This window comes from Lepidochelys olivacea (assembly GCF_965140295.1).
Source record: "Lepidochelys olivacea isolate rLepOli2 genome assembly, chromosome: 10".
Classification (NCBI taxonomy): Eukaryota; Metazoa; Chordata; order Testudines; family Cheloniidae; genus Lepidochelys; species Lepidochelys olivacea.
The window spans coordinates 8,505,577-8,528,269 of record NC_140420.1 but is presented as its reverse complement, the minus strand read 5'-3'; the positions used below and the strand labels follow the sequence as shown (position 1 = coordinate 8,528,269).

At 39.3% G+C, this 22,693-nt stretch overlaps 1 protein-coding gene across 3 annotated transcripts in view; it reads left to right on the top strand.

Annotated features, from left to right (window-relative positions):
- The window catches only part of USP22 (ubiquitin specific peptidase 22), a 196,300-nt gene that overhangs the window by 123,414 nt on the left and 50,193 nt on the right, over positions 1–22,693 (top strand). The gene's annotated exons all lie outside the window — the stretch shown is intronic.

Sequence of the window (22,693 nt, the reverse complement as noted above, 5' to 3'; positions counted from 1 at the left end):
CAAATTACATCATCCTTTCACTTGAGAGCTTTTTTTATTTACCAAATAGGAGTTTCAGTCTTTTTACCAGATGGGAACTTTGACTTTTTCCTTCTACTTTAGAGGATCCAGAGGAGAGGAACAAAAATGATAAAAGGTTTAGAAACTCTGACTATGAAGGAAGGTTTAAAAAAAAAAAACTGGATATGTTTAGTCTTGAGAAAAGAAGATTGAAGGCAGACCTAATACATCTTTAATATAGTCTCCTGTAGTGTTATAAAGAGGATCATAAACAATTGTTCTCCATGTCCACTGAAGGTAGGACAAGAAGTAATTGGCTTAGTCAGCAGCGGGAGAGGGTTATGTTAATATTATAAAGCTTTTCCTAACTTTAAGGAGTAGGTTACCAAGGGAGGTTGTGGAATCCCCATCATTGGAGGTTTAAGAACTGGCCAGACAAATACCTGTCAGGGATGGTCTAGGTATACTTGGTCCTACCTCAGCACAAGGGGATGGCCTAGATGATCTCTCGAGGTCCCTTCGGGCCTTACATTTGTATAATTGTATGTTGAAAACTCCAGAAGGGGTCTTTCAGATTCCTATTTTGAACCCAAATCACATAGTCTGTTCTCCAGCTTGTTTGTTTTAGATTTCAGTTCCTATATTCACAGATTCCAAGGCGAGAATGGATCATTATGTACAAATCAAATATTGTAGCGCACAAAATTAGTATACTCACTTTGGAGCCAAGAGCTATCTGAAATGCAGGCGTAATGAGAGATGACTGGGAAACAGCTGGGGAAGAGAGGAGAAAACATGCATAAGTTCTCACAAAATGTAGATACTATTTTTCATCAAAACTTCCTGACCAGCTCTAATGTTGACTAAACTGGTCAGTAATAATCCTGTGGCTGTGTTTTCTTTACAGTGTAATGCATGCTAACATTCAGTTGAATGTTTGAAGTATGAAGATTTCTGAGGTTAGGATGATAACCGTAGGCCCAGATTTTTACAGGTATTTAGGCATTGCTCTGTTCAGCATTGCAACGCCCAAGTCTCATTTTCAAAAGTGACTTAGGAGCTTAAGTTCCATTTCTTTCAATCTGACTTAGACTCTTAAGTGCCTGTCACTTTTGGAAATGAGACTGAGTCAGTTAAGTGTTGTAATGCTCAGCGGAGCAATGACTAGATTCCTTTAAAAATCTGTGCTGTAGTCACTAGAAGCAGGAAGCAGTTTGTGAAGTCCTTAAATTTTGCCTCATTTTTCAAAACTACTGTAAGCACTGTGTTGTCATAAAGTGCATCATCTAATGTTCATACCTTTTCACCCTCCAAAATTCTTTGGGGGTAATGATGAATAAAATAATAGTTTTATATACATATTTCTAATACAGTAGTGCATAAATAATGCAATACATGTATAAAGTACCTGAAACTCTGGATTGAGAAGCAATAATGTGACTTCAAGAAAAGAAGTCAAGATCTGGGGATAGAACGGTAATGTCAAGGAAAGGACATCTATTTTTGCAACAGTAGAGCAGAAAAAAGGGTTGAAACACACCTGGACCTTGAACACTTCAAGCAGCGTAGGAAAGCATTCTAAACTTAGCTGGTTTGTTCTCTCTAATGCTTATTCATTTTGGGAATTGATTTTTTATGAAACTGTAATATATTGTATAAGAACTATATTACTAATTACTTGGCTAAATGAATTCTACAGGACAAATGGAAGTGGATTTGATAAACTGTTAAGGTGCATCTGACCTTTCTGAACGATGAAACGTTTTTGGATGTTTCTCTTTCCATTTTGATGGAATGAGATGCTGATTCTTAAAAGACTTCTAATTTTTAGTCTGTTAAAAGGGATGGTTCTGACTGCATGAAATCTTTTACACACAGCATGGGGGGAAAGTGCTCATGAAACACAGGGGATAAGGGCAATGACTGATGTCTTTACTTCTGCAGGCATGCTTTTAATAATTTCTCCTACTGAGCCCTGGAGCTGTCCGTATGCCAAGATTTAAAAAGAGAAAAAAATCAAAGCACCCAAGAGACTTAATGCAGTTTTGGGCTACAGTTAAAAGCAAACGACTTGATTTCTTTCACCAAAATACATTAGGGGTTTAACGGAATAAAATGGTCATTGTCCTTAAGCTTTTTCTCTGTATCCCCGGCTTATTGCTAAATCTGTACCTGTGTGCAGACCGAAATGCTGCAGCTACCTGGACGTGCCCATTTCTCTCTTCTGATGCTCATTTCTTCAGACATCGGGTCTTTATTGATCCATAATAGACCTCTGTTTCCTCTTCTGAGGTAGATAAATGAGCCAGAGAACATGCATAGATGTCTGATTGTATTGGCTCTGATAATGAAACTTATGCTGATAACCAGCTGTATGTGTCGCAAGCCTATTGATTGATTCTGGTAACATGGAGAATCCAGTTTAGACTAACCTAATGTCTTTTACCTTTTTGTAAAGCTGATTTAAAAGAAAAAAGGCAGATGCTTGCTTTCTTCCCCTCTCCCTTCCTCCTGGTGTATGCCCAGATGGATTATGGGAATTGCATTTTGGATTTTTTTAACTTCTCAGGTATGACATGTTGAAATGGTTATTGAGCCTCTCATACTGGTTCTGTATAGCTTTAAGTGATGTATACTTGTACTGTAACTAATGAGGATGGCATGGTATTCCTGGAATCCAAGACAATACAGACTTGGAGTAGCTTGGAAAAATATGTACGTTTGTGGGTTATCATGGGGGAATTTTGAAAAGGAGGGTTTGCCATAGTGAGAACTTCACTAATATGGATTGTAATGTACTGGAAGCTGGTTCAGAGGTATAAAATAACCATCTGTGTGGTTTCCCATTAGGTTTTACACCATTAGTCTTTAAAACACATCACTCCAGAGTCGTGTGGATTTTTAACTCCCTGGCAAAGTCTGCTTTGCACTGCAAGTTATTTTCCTTCTCTCGTCTTGTAGTGCTGAGAAATGACCTTTTGTGGCTTCTTTAGTAGCTAGCTGGCTCTGTGGACTAGCTTTTCTGAACTGGATGAACAGCACAACAGCAGTATCCTCAGTCTTGCACTGGCACCATAAATTAACTATGTAGAATGAACTGCCATAAGATGAGGTTTTTATCACTAAGAACTAATAATTCACCAGTGGGAATGCTCCCGTCTACCTTTTATTTCAGTCAAAATAAAATTATATTTCCTTGTACGTAGTAACTTTAAAATTTTGACCAGTAGTGGGTAAAGAACCTCTTATATACATCATGAAAAGACTGATCTCCAAGAGTTGTTGGATCTCACTGGCCCTACAGTCTCTCTGATTTTTCTTCAAACTGGATATCTGTATCTCTCTCACCAGATACTTGCGTCCTAACCATGAATATACACACAGTAAATTTTTTGCTGAATCACTTTTGTGCCATTGTGCAGATTAAAATAGTTCTAGCAGTGGTGCAGGCTGGAGAATCCTAAACGTTTACTGGTTCTTGCTTTCTGGATGTTCACCGAAGAATCAGCCTCACAGTTACATTTGCCTATCTGTGAAGTGACTTTGGGAGAAATTGCTTAAGAGCCAACAGTGAGCTCAGTGCTGATGCAAATAATGACACATGGTCCCTGCCCTAAGGATCTAATCTAGATTAGACAGGCAGTTCAGTAGGCATATAATACATGGGGTGAGTTTGCAAACTTGAAATGCTGATAGTCATTATTTAGTCTTTGCAGAATTAAATAACATCTTGGTTTCAGATTCAAGACTTACTGGTTTGGTTTGATAAATTTCTGACGTGCTAATTACACCCAAAAATCCTTAAGGACAATTTGTGTATGATAAAATTTAGATAATGCCACCCTACTGGATTTTTTTTTTTCCAGACATACAAGGGAAAACTCAATTTTTAAGTCAGTCTCCTGTTGCTCTATGGAGGCACTACACTCAGCTAACCTATCAAACTACTACATTCAGATGTACAAGAGAGGTTTTTATTATGGGGGTGGGCTGGGTGGGAAGGAGATGTAGCATCTTTTGGGGGCCATTTTCATAGCTCATCTTCTTCTCATATCATTAGTCCCTACAAAAGATTAGTACTCCTGAGCAGACTGAGGTATTAGCTAGCCTGTCTCTAATTAGCATATGAAATGACTTTGTGGCTGAAGACTCTGCTACATTACCAGTAGAAAGAATTAGACTCTAAAAGCACATGGATAATTAGCTAGCTAGAGCCACCTGGGATTCCCATTTTCAGTGTTGCAAAAAGGCAGAGGGGGGAGCCTTTAGAGCAGAATGAGCAAATCCTTTTCAGAAAGAATGATGGGGTGTGGGGGAGGTGACAAAAACAATAGCTACATCGCAGTGGCAGGTGGTTTTTGCAGCTGTGTGACACCAAGCAGGATGACGTGAGAAAGAGAGGCATGAGTGGAATAAATATTGCAGCAGTGCTTCAGTGTAAAGGTGGCTAAGGGAGATGAACAGTGGCCTGGAAATTATATCTGGTTCTCTAGACAAGCTACCAGAAGCATTGCTTTATCTTTCAATGTTACATAAACTATGCATGAGTAGCCATGCACAAGGGCCTAACTAGAAAAGACTTGAAGATGTTGTGGACTGCATTAATACTTTAAAGTATTTTGTGAATGTGCTATCTTTTTGGTGTACTTGCTTTTTCGTCTAAGACTTCTTAAACTAGCACAGATGGAAAAGGGGAGCGAAAACACTCTGACACAGTACAGAACTTTTAACACTGGTTTAAATTTTAATTGTGAGTTGGACACGTTAGTGGGCACATATTTGAAATGTGGCCACCTATGATATGCATTTAAAATGGATTTCAGTTCTCTAACTTTTAACTTTTTTTTTCCTCTGCTTTGTCGGATTAAACAACATTTTGAATCAGTCAAAATGGGGTGCATAATGTCCTCTTAAGTGCTACCCAAATACATGCCTCCTGCATAAATACTATCCACTCATCTTACCTTGTAACTACATCCACCATCCATCTGGAAAATTGTTAATTATTCCCTACGTTAATTAACCAATCCTAAAATATCCTGCGATACAGCACCAAATACAGTGATAAATGTTTTATACAATAAACATTCCTTTTCCCTCAGGGAAAGGTGTAAAGGCAGAAAATGAATTTTTATGTTTTGGGGCGGGAGGCAGGTTTCACTCGCTGCAATATTCTCTTTCCCCGAATATTTACGTCCTCCCATCAACTTTTTGAGTATTGCCGTATGAAGGAAAAAAGCCTGTTGTTTAAAATAAACAAAAAATGTTTGTTTTTATTTACTCAAAAAGGCACATGTACGATGTCTAGACAGGCTTTCTGAAGGTAAACTACAGCAGTAAACCCAGTTGAGCAGCCATCAGTGAAGGAAGAACCAAAGTAGCTGCTTTAGAAGTTCAAAAAGATTTTGTTGCTTCTAGAAACATTTTTTCTTGTTAACAGTTTGTAAAAGAAGAACTCACAGATTTCCTGTTAAACAGAATCCCTGTATTTCTTTGGTCATTTGAATGCACTTCACCTTGGTTGCTAAATCTGACGACCCTCCAGAAACTGTTCAGGTGTCTGATGTAATCTCACAGGTTCGCAGTGCGGTTTATAGATTTCTATTTACAGGTTTCAATAACAGATAAATCAAAGTTATGGGAGAACTTTCCCTTCATGATCATTATAGTCATGTGAATGAATCTGACAGTAACTGACAATATTGTTACAGAGAAGCATATATTTTCATGTGCATTTATGTTAATCTCTGCTAGATGTTAACCCTGTCAGCCTCAGAATTCACCTTATTTTGCAGTATACAAAATGGGCACAGAGCAAACAAAATACCACTTAGCTCTGATGTAAATATGTACCTTGTTCAGTTTAGAGTGAAAAAAAGATATGATAAGAAATTAAATTCGGAGGTATCACCAGGATTATTTTTAGTTCTATTTGTTGTACATAGAATGTGGGCACAAAAGTGATGTGAAAGTGCCAAAAAACAAAAACTAGGGAATCATAATGTCTCAAAACTTGTGCCTAGTATTTTTGTGCACTTTACATAAACTCAGCTCTACAAGATAGCATTCTTTTCACCACGTGATTGAGATTTTTGTTGGAAAAGATTTCCAACAACGAGACAAAAGGAAAGGTATGGTTTCACTGCTGAAATGAGAAATGTTTATTTTCAGTGAAGAGGATTGCTGTGTCTGGTAAATGTTGAATGCTGTCTCTTCATTTGATTTATAGCATGAGAAACGACAGTAGTCCAACTTTATCCCCAAGCGGTGAAGGAGAAGACTTTTATAGAATTCAGGCTTTTATTTGAACTTTGGAAACAGATTAATTCATTAGGACATCCATCATGGTAGTTTACGATCAAATTAAACTTCAGAAGTTAGAGAAGCGTGTCTTACTGCAAACTCTATTCTCACATCTGGACATAGTGTTTGGTGGGACATTTTTTAATCATTCAAATAAAATATTAAGTAGGCTACTAATCTCCGGTGGGAGATCCATGTAAACAAACAGTTTTTAAGCAAATAGAATTGTGAGCCATTTCTTCAGCTGTAAGTATACCGAGCATAGTGGGGGCAGAGATAGAAAGAGACACACACACCCATCTTAAACTAATAGTAATGGTAGAAAAGCATGATGTACTGTCTGGGGAAAGGGGAATAGCCAGCCCCCGTACTATAATGAGTCCTTTACAGACTATCAGAAATATTGCGTTGAATTTTCATAAAGAATGTTTGTAAATCACTGCAGTACCATCTACGGTTATAAATTGAGCTGAAGAAAAAAATAATTTTAATCTTTTTAAATTAGATGTTAATCTTTTGAGATAAGCATTTTTCCCAAATGAAACAGCTGATATTTAGTTTGTTTAACTCGGTTATCTTTTCTTGACATAGCTTATTAGTGCTACTTTGTTACAGGGAAGTTGCATCTAGCAGTTGATAACACCTTTGCATCATCACTTTTTAAGGCAAATGAGCATTTATTTGCTCCTGCATTTTAAGGGAATCCAGAATTTCGTAGCAGAAACCAAGACTTGCACTTCTCTTCATATTTGATCTCACCGCTTATTAAAATGGAGAGTTTCGTACCTCATGAGCTTTTGCTGGACACGCTAATATGAGCGCAACGCCTTGACTTCTATAAGGGACCGGTGTTTGTTTTCCTCTTCTGATTACAGTAACCTTCGCTGGGCTTATAGGTCTGAATTTGAAGCAAGGGCAGTTTAGGTTGGACATTAGGAAAAACTTCCTAACGGGGTAGTTGAGCACTGGAATAAATTGCCTCGGGAGGTTGTGGAATCTTCATCATTGGAGATTTTTAAGAGCAGATTAGACAAACACCTGTCAGGGATGGTCTATAATACTTAATCTTGCCATGCGTGCAGGGGACTGGACTAGATGACCTCTTGAGGTCCCTTCCAGTCCTACGATTCTGTGATTCTCTAGAGTTGTGTGTGTTTCTTGAGATGGCAAAATTGGTGTACAAATAAAGAAATAGAAAAAGTGGCCTTGCACGCTATTAGAAATGCAGGTAGGGAAAGAAATAATATTTTCCAGGTTATGGCAAATTACTTATTTGACAGTGTCCTTTTTTTAAAAGAACTAATTTTGTTTTGCAAACTGGGTGCTTATTTCTATTTTGTATTCTCATTCGTTCCCATTTAGTAGAAAATATGAATTAATTTTCATCGTGAATCACTTCCATTGCTATAATGCCCAAACTTTAAACAATCCGTTGATGTTGTTTTAACATGTCAGTTTATAAAATAAAACTCTGTGAAAGTAGAACATGACTTTTTCTAAATAACAATATTTGTATTTCACCATAAACCCATAACATAACAAAATTCTTGGCAATGGATTTCTTACTGTTCCTTGGCTTTGAAAAATAGCACCTTGCATTTGAGAACCAATCTTTCAAGACAGTGGTGGGTTGAAGAAAAGAAATAACTACACAGCAAAAATTTGAAGCACAGGAATGTATTCGTGAGGTGGAAGTGGATGTATTTAAAGCAAAATCTTCTATAAACTTAATTTCACAGTTCAACACTTTCCAGGGGAGAAAATGGAAGTAATAACTAGTGTGCATGGGTGCAATTAGAAGGCTATTTTGAATTAGTTAAATAAGTGATAGCAGTTGAGGAAGATGCATCTGTTCCTTACTTCAGAAGTCTTCATACAGCAGGTGAAGTAGTGAACACAGGGATTGTAGATGGAATTGGCTGAGGTTCCCTTATGTTTTTCTCACCTGATTGTGGAAGATAAAGTATTGAAATTGCACAACAGTCTTACCTGAAAGAATAAATGGGGATGTGAGTAGATGCATAAGTTCCTGCTGCATCACGCGCTCAGGCTTCCCCAATACCACTGGGGCTGTCTTCCTTGCTATAGTTCCTATGACAAAGCCAATGTGTTGTCTCTTGGGCTGTGGCTGTTGTGGCAAAGGGACTTTTTTGAGCAGCCTTGATGATGGTAAGTTCTCAAGAGAAGAAATGTAAGGAAGGCTGAAGATTGAAGACCAGTGAGGTTCCACAAGAGAGACTGCTTGGGAGGCAAAGAGAGAGATTGCTTTGGAGCAAGCAGGACTCCACATCCAATTGCTTACAGAGCTGAGGATAGGTCCAAACAGAGCATTTGGGATTGCCAGGGGTGGTGCTGGTGATTTGTTTATGTTGGATATAAATATTTCAGTCTGACACTGAGGAATAAAGTCAGAGGATCTAAACATCTTTGTTTTGCTGCTGTACCTGCTGAATCACTCTCACTGTTTATCCAGAGTAACAGCCGTGTTAATCTGTATTCGCAAAAAGAAAAGGAGTACTTGTGGTACCTTAGAGACTAACCAATTTATTTGAGCATAAGCTTTCGTGAGCTACAGCTCACTTCATCGGATGCATACTGTGGAAAGTACAGAAGATCTTTTTATACACACAAAGCATGAAAAAATGGGTGTTTACCACTACAAAAGGTTTTCTCTCCCCCCACCCCACTCTCCTGCTGGTAATAGCTTATCTAAAGTGATCACTCTCCTTACAATGTGTATGATAATCAAGGTGGACCATTTCCAGCACAAACCAAGATTTTCTCCCCCACCCTCCTGCTGGAAATGGCCCACCTTGATTGGGACCTAAAACATCTTAAAAAAAAATTGTATGTATTTGGCTTCATTTATTAATAGTTTGAAGAAAGAAAGCCTTGATATTGAATCCCTCTTACCTTCAGTTAAGGTGTAGGAGCAAACAGTACATACCCCTCTGACACCTACTAGGTCTAGCAAAACCAGGGAAGAGCTAAGACCATGATCCAGTTGCTCATAGGTTTAAAAACAAAGGGGGGGGGGCAGTAAATAAATCTTTTTTTAAATATAAACCTTTTTTAAGAAGTCGGGTCTAATCTATCCAACGCAAAGAAGAGGAAGAAAAAATAATCCTTTGAGAGTCTTGTGTTAGTGGCTGTAGTAAATAACTCTATTCCGTTCTGTGTATCTCATTGTGCTTGATAAAAGAAAATATTAAGCTAATGACATATGATTACATATTTTTTCTGAATCTACTTTTACAATCAGTAAACTGTAACTGTGAAATGCTTTTGCTGTTTACTGATCCTGTTTGGTGTTTAAGGATGACCTCAAAGTATGTGTTTTTCTGCACTCCTCTTCCCCCTCAAAGTTTGTTCTCTTTTAGAAATAATGGTATCAAATCTTTATTCCCCTGCTTTTGCTTGATGGACTGAAGAGCTAGTGTTACCGCTGAAATCTGAGTGGCAGCTTTTTCAGCCTCGGCTGAAGGAAGGACACCAATTCCTTCACCAAGAGTTTTTATCCCAATATTTGCTCTAGAGTTTGAGTTTTAACAAATTAAAATGTAAACCAATTGACCTCAACATCATCTTTGTTCCTAATGGGTAACTAATATGATGCTTATTTTTATTTTTAAAGGCTTCAAAGGTGATCCTGGCGACTACAGGCCGGTATGCCTAACTTTGGTACCACCAGATTGTCTGATAATTCTTTCTTTACTATAGTTTCAACCAAATAGATTATCATGATATGTTGGGGAAGAGTCAATATGGCTTTTCTAAAGGGAAATCATGCCTCACCAGAATTATTGAAGGAGGTCAACAAACGTGGACGAGGATGATCCAATCGATAGAGTGTACTCGGACTTTCAGAAAGCCTTTGGCAAGGTCCCTGGCCAAAGGTTTTTAAGCAAAGTAAGCAGTCATGAGCTAAAAGGGAAGGTCCCTTCATGGATCAACAACTGGTTGAAAGATAGGACACAGAGTAGGAATAAGTGGCCCAGTGCTATTGAACATATTCATAAATGATCTGGGAAAAGGGGTAAACAGTGAGGTGGCAAAGTTTGCAGATGATACAAAATTACCCAAGATAGTTAAGTCCAAAGCTAACTGCAAAGACTTACAAAGGGATCTCATAAAACTGGCTAACAAAATGGCAGATGAAATTCAGTATTAATAAATGGAAAATAATGTAAATTGGAAAACAGAATCCCAACGATATATACAAAATGATAGGGTCTAAATTAGTTGTTACCATTCAAAAATGAGATCTTAGAGTCATTGTGGATAGTTCTCTGAAAATGTCTGCTCATTGTGCAGCAGTAGTTAAAAAAGCTTAGAAACTACTAGGAAGGGGATAATAAAATAAGATGGTAAATTTCATAATGCCACTATATAAATCCATGGTATGTCCACACCTTGAATACTGCGTGCCGTTCCAATTGCCCCATCTCAAAAAAGGTGCATTAGAATTTGGAAAAGTATAGAGAAGAGCAACAAGAATGTTTAGGGGCATGGAACAGCTTCCGTTTGAGGAGAGAGAAAAAAACTGGGACTGTTCAGCTTGGAAAATAAATGACTGTGGTGGGGGATATGATAGAGGTCTATAAAATAAGGAAGTGTTATTAACCCATTCACATAACACAAACCAAGAGTCACCAACTGGAATTAATAGGCAGCAAGTTTAAAACAATCACAAGGAAGTACTACTTCACACAACGTGCAGTCAACCTGTAGAACTCATTGCCAGGGCATGTTGTGCAGACCAAAAGTATAACTGGATTCAAAAAAAAAATTTAAGAAGTTCATGGAGGATAGGTCTACAAATGACTTAACCATGAGCAACCCCCATACTCTCTGAACCTCTTACTGTTAGAAACCGGATCTGGATGACGGGATGGATCACTTGACAAATTACCGTGCTCTGTTTGCTCCCTCTGAAACATCTGGTACTAGCCACTGTCAGAGACAGGACACTGGGCTAGAAATACCATTGAGCTGAACCAGTGTGGCCGTTCTTGTATCAAGTAATAGTTCTGAGTTTTACGTACTATCGTCTCCCTTCTAGCCCTCCAAAAAAATGAGTCGGTCGGGCCAGTGTTCATCTTGCCGGTCATTTTTCTTCTTCTTGATCTCCCTTCGTAGCAAATGGGTTGGGGAGGAGTTTGCTAGGCAGTCTTGAAATGTCGTCGGTCAAGAGTATTTTTAGCAGCCCCTAGAAACGAGATACATTTTTAAGGTGGTATTCTTGGAATCGCTCCCTGCAGGAAGAGACCTACATACTTGCTAGTGTCCATTGTCTGTAAAACTTCGCCAATTGTCTGGGAGCGCTGTTCGAGGGGGTAATAAGCTTTGACGCCTGAGGATAAATGTCTGAGCTTGACAACAAATTGGCATTGAAACGAATATTTGAAATGACTTGCTAACCACGTGGGTTCTGGCAAGAAATATTTAGTTTGAGTCATGCTTGAAGATTTGATTGGCTGCTGCTTTGCTTTGTAGGTTTTTCGCTTTGAGGCAGTTTTCTTCTGCACAGAACAGTTTGGCTTAAATCAAGACAGCAATCTTAATAGGACCTCTTTTAAAATATAAGCATGTTCAGTGCTCTCCTGGGAGTTGTGGTTTTTCATACAAGTCATAAAGAATTCTAGTACAGGTTATTTATGATTGTTCTCTTTAGTATTTGTATGTTTATCTGTGTTTTAGCAGAGAGAAATGATACCGGTAAAGAAAGACTAACAGACATCAGAAGGCTTGGTTCATATTTATGTGTACTATATTGCAGTGCATTGCAGAGCATGAAATTTGGGATTACAAGCTGCAAATTGAGTAAAACTGAAAATATCTTGCTGCAGGGGCTTCTGCCTGTACTAAAACTCCTGAAGGCTCTGTGTGAGGCTGAGCCTCGTGAAATTATTTAGATGTGAAATAACCAGATGAATGAAATTGAGGTTGAGTTATCCTGTTTTCCTCTATTGGGAAACTGTCGGGCGTATTTGCATAGTAAACATTCTAAATTTTGTAACCTGAGGTGGTTACTAACTCGCCCTCTCTCATCTTCAAATCTCTGTATGTTATAAAGGATATGATTTGGAAGGCAGCCTTGTCCAGCATGTACAGCAGTAGACTGGTAGTCCAGGACTTGGGCTTAACTCCAAATTGGTCATCTGGGTTCCTAGCTGTGTATTATTGGGGATCCGATCTATGATGATTACCTGACGTAGAAGGCCAAGTTGGCTGGTCAATGTGATGTTGGACAGTCTTTCCAAAGTAACACTGTAATAGCATTTCCTGTGGGAAAGCTGAGGTTCTACTGTATGATGGCTGCTGGCCCTTGATTTCGGGACGTTACTGGAAGCCTTTTAAGGGATTCTGCTGACATAATGCAAAAGTATCAGTCTTAATTCATGGATGCTGTCACAGTTACAGGGAAGGCTGCACTTTATAATCCTTTGTCTGTCTAGAGTTCCCCCTTTTGGAGTCAGGTTTCACTACCTTCACCCCTCAGTCCTTCCACTCTTACCATGCAGTCCTTCCACTCTTAGTCTAATGAGACTCTTAGACTCATTAGACTGAATCTCTGGGTTGCAGCCTTGCTGTTTACAAACTGTTACCCTGATGGGCCAAACTGGGTTTGGCACCTGTAAGCCCTTTTCCTCTTGGGACCAGTGATTAGCAAGATGACTCAAAATCAGCTTCTTCAAAACCAGGCATTATTTATTTACCCAAAGGTACATAGCACATGGAACAAAAAGTAAAACCAAAATACGTTTCTACACAAATTTCCCCTTTTAACTTTCTTTACCATCTTGGGTGAGTCCTTCTCAGTTGTCTCTGTCTCTGGGGTGGGGAAAAAAGACTGCTCTTTGGCAGCATGCTCTGGGTGTGCTAGAGGCCCAACATTTATTGTCTTTCCCCCTTCCCCACTCCAAAACAGCTTACCCTCCAAGTCCATTTGTTCTCTGTCTGGAGCCTGGCAGAACAAGTTTATTCCTCTATGGAGGGGGTTGTCAGCCAGACTTCAGTGGGAGGTGAAGTTTCAAAGAAATTCACATGTGTATTGTCTTTGGAATATGGTGGTTTGGCTCATCGAAAGTCATTGTCTGCACTTCCTGCATATAGCCAGACCACAGCTTAAGTTTGAGTTCAAGCAGGTAGCACTACAAACGGAGCAGGTATAATTTTCATAACAAATAATACAGCCAACTCCCTCATTTTCCACAGATGCCAACAAAACTTCTAAGAGTGAAATGCTTGTTGATCCACTTATTTGTCTACTAGATGGTTATTTAGTGGTAAAGCAGTTCAGTTGTATTTTTACAGTAATACTTTGTTGCACTATAATCTGTCTGGGTATTAGTTATTAGCTTTATTGAACTATAAGGATTTACCCATTCCTCATTTTTTGAGCAATTTCCAGAGGGAGTGCAGGCAATTTGAGTCTTGGTCACTGAACTTTTACCTGAGGAGCTTCAGCTACTTTACCTGGACAGTGTTTTAGATTCTGGTCCTGTTAGGACATCTTTATTATTTGGATTGTTTTATTTTTTTTAATTGTTGGGAGGACTTTGTAAAAACAAAAAAACCCAAGAGCTGCCAGCTGAGAAGTTGTCTAATGTAGAGGGTGAAGGATCGTTTTCAAGTGCATATATAAAGGGTTATTATTAAGGGTCCTCTTAAGCTTTAAAATAATAGAATTATTACAAATAATGAACATTAAGCATGCAGACATCCCCACATCCATTGTTGTTGTCTTTTGTAGACAAAGCCTGTGTTCATCAGATATGCCAGAGTAAATAAACATACATATTTACACTGCTGTCTGTTCTCATCACTTTCCGACTGTTGCCAATTCCAGTAACCCTCTTAAAAACAACCTTTCCCGCCACTGAATCTAGTATAAATCTGTCGCTACCTCCCAAACATGGCCAGACCATGAAGAATGTCTATAATGAGAGTCAGTAGTTTCCTAGATTTTTTTTTTTTAATGGAACAAACATTAGACCATTTAATTTTAACCTACTTAGTTCCTAGTCATTAGATATAGAGTAGAGCTTCCCAGTAGACCAGTAGCTCTTGTGAGGACAAAATTGAAATGGAGAGTGGTCTTGGAATTTATTTACCATGACCTGCTGTTCCATTCCTTGAAATCTGCAGTTAGCATTGGTCCTCTCGTGGACAGAAGGTAAACATGCCATATACTGGAACTAGGAAAATGTATAAACAGCATGTGGAATGGCTTATGTGTTGTGAATTATTGGTTGTTGCTCTGTGCCAAATCACTGGCAATAATTTGTGCGTATTAATTCATTTGGATGCATATAGTTTCTGTTGTACAGAAGCCGTTGGCAGTTAGCCTACACCTTAAGTTATTAAAACGTGAAATCTGTTTTGAGTGGGGGTAGAAACTTGTATGCAGCATATGGTGTGATATTGGGGAGAAAAAAGAAGGCTGTGGATGTAAATTTTATTTTGTCAGGTTAGTGGGAGTAACTCTTGTTCTTTAAAGATACCATCTGCGCAGAATTTTCATTCTTGCCTCCAGTGTAGATCATGCAGGAACTCTCCAAACATTTAAGTTTGGTTATTGGAGTTTTATTTTTTACCCTCTGATCTACCTACAGACTTGTTTAAGGGCTCTTTCCTTGCTAAGCACTTTCCATCTAAAAGTACCTCAGAGGCCCCAGAACATGCCAGCCCTTATAAATGTGACTGGCAAAACAACTAGACCTGAATTATTCAGCTGGCTTCTAACGATCACAGCTCCACCTCCCTCGGCCCCCACCTCTCTTTTCTGAAGTTGGATAGCTTTTATCTCTTTTCCCAGAATTCACGTCATTACCAAATTACTTGGTTTTTTATATGCTCTAGTTTCTGGGATTTTGATGTCTTCGACATTGGGCTACATTGTGTTTGACACATGATAGCTCCTATTTCAGTAATTTTGGCTGTATTAAAAGCTTCTCCAGACTCTTATTCAACTCCCCCATTTTTGTAATCCGCTCTTATGCATTTCCATCCTTAGATTGAATGGAGATGCACCATTGCCTTAAGGCTTCTGCCCCATTCTGCATCGTATCTCTGTGCTTCGTGCAGTATAAATGTTTACATGTGATTCTTTCAATGCACTCCTTTGTGGTACACTGAATGATGTTTGTTGTTGTTACTCTGGTGCCGGATGCAGCATGGAATGTAGCAATGCCCCTTCTGTTCTGTCTCTTTTCCAGTGGCCTCCATCTCTTGATGCTCTAGGGATTAGACAAGCAGATCCATAGTGCATCACAATAAAACATTGAGTTCCAGTGACATAAGCAGATGGAACATTTTTCCACCACAAGATTTTGAGAGTTCCAGAGATGTACATACCCACTTTCAATAATGGGAGACCCTGAATCAAGTTGGTATAGATTGGTGTCCAGCTGAAACGTATAGGAAAAGACTGGTTCTCTTTTAGATCTTTGTGCATTGATATGTCTTTGGTGCCGAGTGCTTCCAGAGGAGATCATTAGAACTCCCACTATGGAACTTAGTGTCTTATAGCTCCCAGCTTTACTCTAATTGGCCCTTTCAGTCAGACAGAATCCCTTCTGTGGGGCTTGGCACTGCATCAATTTTCTCTCTTGAGACTCCAGTGCATTGGTGCCTCCTGTGAACCTGGCCTCCTGCTGCTGCTGCTGCTGTGAGATTTGACACATCTGCTCCTTCTCTGCATGTTGGCACATTAGTGCATCCTCTAGTGTAGAGCGTGGAATGTTACACTCAGTAAAGCTTGGCACACCAGTACCTCCCCTTTAATCTCTGTGTTTATCTTCCAACACCTTGATATGTGCATTGATGACTCAGGCAGGAGCCTCTGAGAACTTGGGAGCTCTCTGAGATTTTGACAGATTCTCAGGATATCTAAACATTTGGACAGGCAGAATATGGGTATATATTTTCTTACTAATGCAAGCGTCTCTCTGGTGCAGTGAGAGGGGGATACTCTTTGAGACATCAGCCTTCTCTGTATTTTCAGTCAGGAGTGTTCTAAAGCATGGCCATTTAAACAGAAGCAAGAGGATTCTCTACCGGGGTTGTCAATGCAATCGGGTCTCTGTAGGTTTGGTTGTTTGACTCCACTATCCTTTTTTGTTAAGTGTGAAATCTCTGTTCTTATTGAAATGCAAGAGGTGCAAAGTCATGACTCCTGTCATAAGAAGCTTTGTCCTCACTGTGTTTTTTCTTGCCTCTTAAGGGAGCAATAATTTGGAACACAAATAATAATAATCGTACCTAGTTCTTCTATAGCGCTTTTCCTCAATCAGTCTCAGAACACTTTACAAAAGAGGTAAGTATCGTTATTCCCCATTTTACAGATAGGGAAATTGAGGCAGAGAGGTGAATTGACTTGCTTAATAACTGAAGAAGTGTCCAAATTGCCCCTTTTCAGGAAAGACAAGGATTGATTAGTTTACCAGCTCTCTACTGATCCTGACATGCTGGTTTACCCAGCTGGAGATGGCAGTGGCTGGCCTGATCGAGTGGGAAGCCTGGCCACAGACCACTTAGCACAAAGACCTCTTGCTCCCCTGCAACCCAGAATGCGTCTGCCTGGCAGCCTGGTTCCTTTCAGGGCAGTGCTCTAGAGGCATAATGTTTGAGTAGGTATATTGTGAAGGTCTGTCTTTTCCAAGAAGAGCTTATTACTTAAGTGAGAGTTTATGCTCCTGCCCTCACTCTCACAGATCTTGGGAGACAAACCAGTCCTCGCTTACAGACAGTCCCCCAACCTGAAGCAAATACTCACCAGCAACCACACACCACACAACAAAAACACTAACCCATGAAGCTATCCTTGCAACAAAGCCCAATGCCAACTCTGTCCACATATTTATTCAAGTGACACCATCATAGGACCTAATCACATTAGCCACGCCATCAGGGGCTCGTTCACCTGCACATCTACCAATGTGATATGTGCCAGCAATGCCCCTCTGCCATGTACATTGGCCAAACCGGACAGTCTCTACGCAAAAGACTAAATGGACACAAATCTGACATCAAGAATCATAACATTCAAAAACTGGTAGGAGAACACTTCAGTCTCTGTGGCCACTCAGTAAAAGATTTAAGAGTGGCAATTCTGCAACAGAAAAGCTTCAAAAACAGACTCCAATGAGAAACTGCTGAGCTTGAATTAATATGCAAACTAGATACCATTAACTTGGGTTTGAATAGAGACTGGGAGTGGCTGGGTCATTACACACATTGAATCTATTTCCCCATGTTAAGTATCCTCACACCTTCTTGTCAACTGTCTAAATGGGCCATCTTGATTATCACTACAAAAGTTTTTTTCTCTCCTGTTGATAACAGCTCATCTTAACTAATTAGCCTCTCTCAGTTTGTATGGTAACTTCCAACTTATCTCTGTGTGTGTGTGTATACACACACTTACTATATGTTCCGTTCTATGCATCCGATGAAGTGAGCTGTAGCTGACGAAAGCTTGTGCTCTAATAAATTTGTTAGTCTCTAAGGTGCCACAAGTACTCCTGTTCTTTTTGCGGATACAGACTGACACAGCTGCTACTCTGAATCCTGCTCTTCTGGTTCCCTTTTGAATGTCCCCCAGAAAAACTGTTCAACCCTTTTGATTAGTCAGGTTTGTTTAAACATAGACCCATTAGCACTGGATATATGCTTGATAAATACATTTGATTTCCCTCCCTGCTTCCATTTATTTTTTAAAATCCCTTAATCATTGGACATTAATAAAAGCCTGCCAAAAATGATGAGTTTTCTTTTCAGCAACTCTGTCCATCTGAACTCAGGTTTCTTACTTGGAATTTCATTCCCAAGTGACAGCAAAAAGTGAATGAGCCAAAGTTATAGGTACATCAAAACATCAGACACATACGAGCTAGGTGAGTTCCTGTGAATTTGATACTCGCTGAATCACAAGATCTGACTATGAAAATCTTCCATAATGTCTTAAAAGGAGTAGAGTCCCAGGTAACTAGCTTTCCCTATGGTATATGTAAATAAGAAAATAATTTTATGTCTGAAATATAGGCGGGCAGAATGCACGAAACAGCAAGTGACAGTAGGAAACTTAATTTTTATTTGTATTAAATAAAATGTGGTCTTTAAATTTACCAGGGTCTTCACCATTCTCTTTCCCACTCTTCTGCCAGATGATATACACAGCTAAAAGGTTCAAAACAAATTTTGCCTGAAGTGTAAATCCTTAGCTTGAGCTCTTCTTTGTTAACTCTAATTGATTAGACTAGAGTTTGGGAGACTGCACAGTAAATCAATATCGGTTTATTACAGTCATAAATATTTAACAGCTTTTTTCAGCTGCAGAATTAACTGAATATATGACCTTAGCTTGGGTTTTATATAATTAGTAATAAGCATTGTGAGCTTTAGAAATAACTGTGTTCGTTGTGCCAGTCCCCTTCCCTTGCAACTGGGCACAGATGTTCTCTCTTTGCCTGGCCTAACTGAAACCAACATAGACTAGTTTCAGAGTAGCAGCCGTGTTAGTTTGTATTCACAAAAAGAAAAGGAGTACTTGTGGCACCTTAGAGACTAACCAATTTATTTGAGCATAAGCTTTCGTGAGCTACAGCTCACTTCATCGGATGCATACAGTGGAAAATACAGTGAGGAGATTTATATACACACAGAACTTGAAAAAATGGATGTTATCATACACACTGTAAGGAGAGTGATCACTTAAGATGAGCTATTACCAGCAGGAGAGCGGGGGGTGGGGAAGAGAAAACCTTTGACTGGTAGTATACCTGATGTCATTGGTTTATACACAATCACCATTTTCCCCCTTTACACTATGGGAAATCCTCATTGGCAGAAGACAAATGAGGCAGTCATGATATCATCAGAGCTACACGAATGCTGCATCAGAACTTGTCAGCAGAAGTTGCTCATGGAGAATTTTTCATCCTTTGAAGCCCAGAAGTTGTTAGACCTGTAATGTTCCTTTTCTTCTGTCCTGGAAATGTGGTGGTTACTCCCAAACCACAGTGCTACTAGCAGCTGGTTAGGTTGCAAAAGGTGCATTGCAGAGGAAGGTTTTATTTTTACTTGTGGTCTTAACTGTGTCTTTATGCTATATAAAGATGCCTTTGAAGTTTTTTTTTCCCCAGAATTATTTTGTTTTCATTAAAAAAAAAAAGTATTGCAGTACTAACAGGTTTTGACAAAATCTGAGTTTTAGGCCGTCTAAATAAATATCACCTCCCTGCTTTAACTGAGTACTCAGAGGACTGCCGCTTCTGTTTCCTTTTATTGTTATTTTCTTATTTTACTAGTTTGCTTGTCCTCCAGAGCCAAGACCCACCATTTCTAATGGGAAAGAAAAAAACAGCTTTTGGAGAAGGGAAAAGTGAAGCTGATATGGAGAGCTAGCAGATAACACGGTCTTGGCTCCCTCTTCTGCTTCCAGTTGTCCAGGTTCTTCCTGGTGAAAAAGTGTCTAGATGCCTTTCCTGAAACTGAGGAAGAGCCACCATAGATGCCTTCTCTAGGGGCCACTGCTACAGAAAGAGGAGAGGAAGTAGAGTGGTGACTCAGGGAATAGGGCTGCCAGCAAACAGGAGCTGCCATGAGGAGAAGAACCAGCCCATGGTCCAAGGAAAGCTGCAATCTGGACAACATTTACAGGGAAGAAGATGCCCAAGTAGCATGGAAGTGTGTGCAAGAAGGAGAGAAGAACAGAATGAGTGACAAAATGAATTGCAAAAGTACCAGTGTAATGATTTTTCTTCCCTCCCATCTCCCCCCCCCCTCCCCCGGGGATAAAATGCATATGGCATTAAAGATAGATTTTAAAAAGTAAAATACCTCAGTACTTTCTTATTACTACTTGAACAGGTAAGCAATTGCTGTATTTTCCAAAGGGATGTTTCATAATTGCATATAAGAAAGTAGGTTGATTGGTCAGTCATGAATGGAAGAGAAGTTGCTCTGTTAGACTATCTTTCTATTAAACTGTTTGAAGGCCCCTGTCTTAGTGAATCAATAAATAGCAAGAGTATTTTAGAAATTTTTTTTGTTCTGTGTAGAATATTCTCCCAGGACTGTTTGAGGACGTTAGCATTGAAATATGGACTTACCTCAGTTTCCATTTTTGCTGTGGATGTCAGTGAGATCCTGGCTTGAATCGTGCATTCAAATTGGTATTTTTCTCTCTTGTGAAGTAAAGAATAGAATGTCATCATATATTAATGTCACAGGTGTGCAAACCTTCTAATATGGGGAAACAGTAATGCCTTGAACAATATGCTACCCACTTCAAATTCTCCAGGGAGTTTTATCGATTAATATTCTCTGGATAACCAAGGTTTAAAAAGAATCCTGTCCTGAAGAATAGCTCTGTGTAAATCTAAAGTTTGTGTCTCTCACAAACAGAAGTTGGACCAATAAAAAGAGATTATTTTTAATCCACCCAGCTTGTCTCTCTAATATCCTGGGACCGACACAGCTACAGCTACACTGCATAACTGCAAAGGAACATTGGCATCTGTTCTTGTGTGTTATAGTTTAGATATATTTGCATTATCTGCTTCCTTTGTATTTTTGGTACATAAATTTGTGATCAGGGCTAGTATGTGTGCTTGTGTTCAGAGTTCCATGTTGTAGCAGCCACTTGTGGCGTTTTCAGAAAAACACAGTGTGGTTCACTGTGCTGAGAAGAAATCTTAGCCCATCCCCAGTAAATAATGAGTACTAAGAATTTAAGCTCGGATTTTTTTTTTAGTCTTGTGGGTTATCTTTGAGGTATTCTGTACTGTTGAATTTCTTAGATCTGATTGGTTATTACGTGTGGTGTCCATTGTGGCCATCTTTGTGGTATTGCTCAAGTTGTATTTTCAGCAAAGCTTACCACTCACTGATGAGCTGTTCCCCTGGCACACCAGCCCTAAGAAGAAAAAACCTCATAATATAGCATCCATTCAACTGTATTCCATGGTTGCCCCCTGAAACAGCCTAGCTCATGGGAAGGATTGCTCAGCATTTCTTTGATTTACTCCATAGCGACCTCTACAATAAATCAGCTGCTGTTTAAATTAAGGAGTAGATTCACTTATCCTATCAAAATCCATCTTGCACCAATCCACCACTGGATGTTTGCAAAAAGAAAAGGAGTACTTGTGGCACCTTAGAGACTAACCAATTTATTAGAGCATAAGCTTTCGTGAGCTACAGCTCACTTCATCAGATGCATATCGTGGAAACTGCAGCAGACTTTATATATACACAGAGAATATGAACCAATACCTCCTCCCACCCCACTGTCCCGCTGGTAATAGATGATGAATTCCTTAATTGCTTAGCACTGCACACTTCTTTCCATTTCTTTATTGGATAAAAAAATTTCTAACCGCTTTTCTTTTGGTTGACAATTCTCCAATGAATTTTAAAAAATTAAAATAATTAAAACATTTCTGTTACCAGCCTATGGGTTCTGTCATTAATATACAACAGAGTACCCAATGTGGAAATCCCAGCTCCTGACTGAGACACATTAATTCTGTGGGAAGGCCTTCTTTGATAATAATAGTTAGAGACGTGCATTTTTCCTGCATAGCTCTGGTTACATCTGCCCTGTGAGCTAGGGGTGTGATTCCTAGTTCCTATGGACATACTTGTGCTATCTCTTATCTGAGCTAGCAAACTAAAAATTGTCGTATAGGCGCGGTAGCATGGGCAGCGATGGCATGGGCTCGCTGCCCTGAATACATATACATACAGGGTACAGGAAAGTTTGTCCTCAGCGTAGCTAGCCGGTGCCGCTGCTGTTGTTCGTGCTATGTGAGCTGTGCCACTATTTTTAGCATGCTAGCTCAGATGAGAGCTAGTATGAGTAAGTCTGCAGGAGCTGAGAATCATACCCCCCAACTCATAGTGTAGACATAACTTATGACTGGGAATAAATCAGTTTCTGTATCTAACTGGCTATATTAAGGGTAATCTTTGAATCTCAGATCTGCTTTTAAGGTTTATTTGTAATCCGTAGAAACTGTGGTTCTCTAGCTAGGCTACCATTGCAGGTTTGCCCTGCTGTGTCTGTAGTTCAGTGCTGTGAAACTACCTTGGCATTGATTTTAATTGAAGATACAGATTGATGCAAGGTCACTGCAGAGCTGCTGCAGCATTGATTTCCAACAATGCCGAAGGCTGTGGAAGTAAGTTTCTTCCCCAAGTTCTAGTAGGTAGGTGTCAGAAGGCGACTGTATTGGAGTGCAATAGCCAGTTAAAATGTATGCCTACTGCATCTCTTCAGGTCATCCACTGACTTTTTTTTTTTTTTTTTTTTTTTTTAAATGAGTGGGTGCTTCATTGAGACATAACCAGTTATGTTTTCTACAACACGGCCATAAGGCAC